At 59.3% G+C, this 4,906-nt stretch overlaps 1 protein-coding gene across 1 annotated transcript in view; it reads left to right on the forward strand.

Moving 5' to 3' along the window:
- The window catches only part of FARP2 (FERM, ARH/RhoGEF and pleckstrin domain protein 2), a 107,146-nt gene that overhangs the window by 54,393 nt on the left and 47,847 nt on the right, over positions 1–4,906 (forward strand). The window lies entirely within an intron of this gene.

Below are 4,906 nucleotides of genomic sequence, written 5' to 3' on the forward strand. Positions count from 1 at the left end.
GGGGGTGCCCTGCCGGGGCCTGGCACAGCCCCTGCTGTCGGCAGCACCAGGAAGCGTCCACGTGGGCTCTCCAGGCATACCAAGTTGCAAGCGTGGTCCTGGGCTTCCCTCCTGCCCCCGGGACTTGGTAACGACCGCTAAAGGTTTTCAGAGTGGGGACCAGCAGATGGCAAAAAGGTTACATCACTGGACTCCCACATGGTCGGCCACAATTCGAGGCCCAGACCTGGTGGCTTAAAACACTGGGCGTATGTGCATGCATGCCCAAATCCTCGAGAGAAGAATGGAGGAGACGGATTGCGGTGCAGCCACCCCCTCGGGGGTGATTTCTTGCTTTCTGTCTCTGCCTCTCTCCAGCAAGCACATGTGCCCTATAGAAAAATCCTTCCTTAAAAAAGAAAAGGTTTCCAGAGTGGGACCAGGCCCACAGCCTTGGGGAGCAGGATCTCACGTGGCCAGCCGTGGCTCAAACCCCAGATCAGAAGCTTGAATAACACGCCAGGGGAAACAGCAGATGGCGTAGTGGTTAGTGGTTATGTTGCTGGACTCCTACATAGTCAACTGCGGTTCAAGTCCTGGACCCAGCAATTTAAACTCAAGCAGGAGCATGTGCGTGTGTGCCCAAAATCCTGAGAGGAAAATGGAGAGAAGGGATTATGGTGTGGCCGTCCCCTCTAAGGGCTGATGTCTCCTTTTCTCTCTGTCTCTCTGGCAAGCACACGCGCCCTATAGCAAAAATCTCTCAACAAAACCAAACCCACAGCAGGCACACATGTGCGTGGGGAGGGGGGGTCACCTATGGCCACACCCCACCAGCCGCTCTCTCCCTTTCTGTGAGCGTACACACCCTCTAGCAATGAGAAGAGAAGGAACATAGACGTTTCCAAAGCGCTATCTTCTTGTTCGGCCTGCAGGCTTGTCGGGCCCGGGTTTCAGGTACTTCAGCCATGCTGCCCAGACACCCACCGGCTCTGGGTTCAGTTTGGACAGTCGCTCGTCCATCACTGTCTGTCTCGCCTCACCCCGGAAGTGCGCTACTTGGGCTGAAGGGGCAGCACAGCAAAACGTGGTGGGCGATTCCCCTCGGCTCAGGGTCTTTCCCGTAAAGGGTGCTGAGGGGCCGTCCATGAACTGTGCAGGTCAGAGTGTGGGCCATGCAGACCAGGCCGCACCAGATGGGCACAGGGGCCTTCCACTGCACTCAACCTCCGAGGATTTCAGAACAAAAGTGTGTTGTCCAAAATCTGGGGATTTCCTGTTCTTAAAACACCTGTAAGCCTTAAAATATATGGAATTCCAAAGAGACCTTAGGGGAAATTTTAAGTGCTCTGGAGGAAAAACCAATTTGAAACATTTTCCTAAAACAAATAAAATAGGGCCCTCCTGGGCCTGGGGTCTCGAGACAACTTACGCACGCGAGGCTCGGAAAGCCACAGACGCACTTTCTCAGCTCCTGCTCCCCCGCTTTCCACGGCCTCACCGGGGTGGCCACGCTGTCTCCACACCTGCCCTTTTTTTAAGAGAGACTTTTGCTATAGGATGTGTGCTTGCCAGAGAGACAGAGAGCAAGAAACCACTCCCTGGGGGGATGGCCGCCGCCTCCATTCTCCTCTCGGGATCTTGGGCACACACACGTACTCAGTGTGTGTTTGAAGCCACCAGGTCCGGGACTCAAACTGCAGTTGACTGTGGGAGTCCGGCAACATAACTGTTACACCATTTTGGCCTCCACACCTGTATTTAATTGACCTTTTTCACAGAGTAAAATACTTGAAAAATAAAATACAAAGTCTGATTTTTAGGAGTCTGTTCTTTTCCTGCAGACCTACAGTGACATGCGTGTAAGTTCATGTCTGTGCAAACGTGCGTGTGCTCAAAGTGAGGACTGACTTGTCAGTGTCTATGCAAACACGCGTGTTCCAAGTGAGAACTGACTTGTCAGTGTCTGCAAACACGTGTGTGCTCAAAGTGAGAACTGACTTGTCAGTGTCTGTGCAGACACGCGTGTTCCAAGTGAGGACCGACTTGGTGTCTGTGCAGACACGCGTGTTCCAAGTGAGGACCGACTTGGTGTCTGTGCAGACATGCGTGTTCCAAGTGAGGACCGACTTGGTGTCTGTGCAGATACGCGTGTTCCAAGTGAGGACCGACTTGGTGTCTGTGCAGACATGCGTGTTCCAAGTGAAGACTGACTTGTCTGTCTCGTCCCAGCGGAGGTCGGCGACTACGACGAAGCTGTGGACCGGGAGCACCTCGGGACCCACGCGTACCTGCCCGGCCAGGGGCCCTGTCTGGAGAAGACCCTCGAGTTCCACCGGAGGCACACGTGAGTGCTTGGGAGCCGGCCCGCACCACCTCGTGGGGAGAGAGCCCCATTACTGACCCGCCACGCAGTCTGCCCACGGCCGTGGCCTCGCATGCTGGTACCAGGGCACATGGCTGCCAGGAGGCCGCTCGGTCAGCAGAGGTGCTGCCCCGGCCTGGTGCTTGGACACTGCCCGTCGGAGGGCTGGCCCTGAGCGAGGCGGACCTGGGGCAGGAGGTGCCTGTGTGCAGGGCCAAGCAGCACAGGAGTAGCCGGCCGACCGTGGTGGGAGGACGACACCCACTGGCTCCACGGTGGCCTCCAGGGCACCTGCTACAGCCGGGTTCCTTGGCTCGCTGCCCCCCATTTCCCAGGCCTTCCCTGTTCTTGGTGATGCGAAAGGGGTCTGAGGTCAAGGGCTGGTGGGGGGGCTTTGCTCCGCAAAGGGAAGGCCGCCTTACCTTTGTGAGGGGCTTGTGGGGAGTGCCAGCTGCCTTGCTCAGGTGGGGTCGTATGGACCCAGCTATTGGGGCCCATCCCCGGAGTGCGTGCCGACGGCCTGGCCCAGCAGCCTACACCCCCGCACCCCACCCTCCGAGTGCGTGCCAACAGCCTGGCCCAGCCACCTATACCCCCCGCCCCCCGAGTGCGTGCCAACCGCCTGGCCCAGCCTCCTACACCTCCCACCTCCCCAGTGTGTGCCGACCACCTGGCCCAGCTCTGAGTAGCATGGAGCGCCAGCCCACCCGTGTGAGTCTCGTTACCTCAGAGAGCACGTCTGGGCTGTGTGCATGTCACCTGCCCAGGACCGCGGGGTCTTTGCGCACCTGCACAGTGGCTGTCCCTACAGGTGAGAGCGTGTGGTGTTTAGACTCGCACGCTCCAAGAGGTGAGAACGAAGTAGAGCCTGCTGGGATGCAGGGCGTGGGGCTCTTGAGGGGCCCAGCAGGTGACGGTCGGGGCGCGGGGCCGGTGCTGATGGGCCAGCTAGGACAGGAGGCGCAGAGGCTCCTGCCGACCTCGCAGCCCTTGGGGGAACAACTGCCGTCCTCTGCTGCCTGCAGCCAAGCCGCCACCTCGGGCACCTCTTACGCTTGGGTAACGCTTCTGCCCGGGAGGCCATGTGCCGGCCCAGCCTGAGGAAGCTGCTGTCCCAGGGCACCAGTGTCACATCGGGGCTCCAATTCCACCCTCCCGCGTGCCCCGGCCTTGCTCTTTCCAGAGCTGCCTCTGTTGGGTCTGGCCGCAGAGCAGTGGCACCTCGTCCAATGCCCAGAACCCCTCACGGCGCTTGGCACTCAGGCCTGTGCTGTGTCAGCAGAGTCACTTGCCTGGCCAGCAGGAGGGTGACCAGTCCAGGGCTCAGTCTTGCAATTAGAGGTGGGCCCCCTCCCCAGACACAGAGCAGGGCCTGGACTTGAGTGGACGGGTCCCCTACTGTGAAGTGTCCACTGAGGCAGTGCCCCTCCCCACACCGTGGACAGGGATTTGGGGTACCAGGGGTGTGATCAGCACACCGGCCATGTGAGCCTATGTGTGGCAAAGGCAGCAGGGACCAGCAAATGGAATTTGAGAGAGGAGAGCCCAGTGAGCCTGGGGTGTCAGCAGGTGGCATGGCGGTTAAGGCACTGGACTCGTACATGGTTGACCACGTTTCGAGTCCCAGACCTAGAGACTTGCTTTTCTCACTTTCCCTCTCTTCGTCTCTCTCTGGTGAGCACGTGAACCCTATAGCAAATTTAAAATAATAATTAATAGATTTTTGTTTTAAAATATGAGCCCAAGGGAACCAGCAGTTGGAGTAATGGCTATGTCACTGGGCTCCCACGTAGTCGACCGTGGTTCGCGTCCCGGACCCGGTGGCTTAAAACTCATGCCGGGTGCGTGTGCTTGTGTGCCCAAGATCCCGAGAGGAGAATGGAGGAGAAGGGATTGCGGCGTGACCATCCCCCCGGGGGGTGATTTCTCGCTTTCTGTCTCTCTGTCTCTCTCTGTCTGGCGAGCGGACGCGCCCTATAGCGAAATCTCTCCAAAAAAAAAAAAAATGTGAGCCCAAGAGACCTGCAGTGGCCTGGAGGTGGCCGACAGCATGGTTGCAGCCCTGGTCCGGCAGCTTGAAAACACTGGCTCGGGAGGACAGAGGAAGAGGGCTTGCAGCACGGCATCCCCCTCTCCCAGCCACGCCTCTTTGGCCAGTGTGCGCATCTTGTAGCAAACTAGAACAAATAAGCAGGTCTGGGGAGGCTGTGTGACCAGGGGGCACTGCAGGGGCCAGGGAGCTCAGCCGCGGGGGCGGTGTGACGAGTGCAGGGAAGCAGCCCCCCACCGGGCCCCAGAAGGCCGAGGCATGTCTGCAGTCCTGCTGTGGCCTCCCCAGGCTGAGCAAGGGCCTAGGCTCGTGCGGTGGAGTGCGGGGAGATGGCAACACGCACGGGCCGCCCTGAGGAGCCTGGCAGAGGAAGGAGCAGGGTGCAGTGCCAAGGAGGCTGCGTATGCACATGTGCATCCGTGGGCGCGGGCCGGGCATGTCTTCGTGCGTCTGCTCCAGAAGCTCTGGGAGGCTGGGAGGAGAAGGGCACGCTGGCGGGGGGCCCCCCCCCC

This window comes from Tupaia chinensis, unplaced genomic scaffold (genome assembly GCF_000334495.1).
Source record: "Tupaia chinensis unplaced genomic scaffold, TupChi_1.0 Scaffold143823_1, whole genome shotgun sequence".
NCBI classification, from domain to species: Eukaryota; Metazoa; Chordata; class Mammalia; order Scandentia; family Tupaiidae; genus Tupaia; species Tupaia belangeri.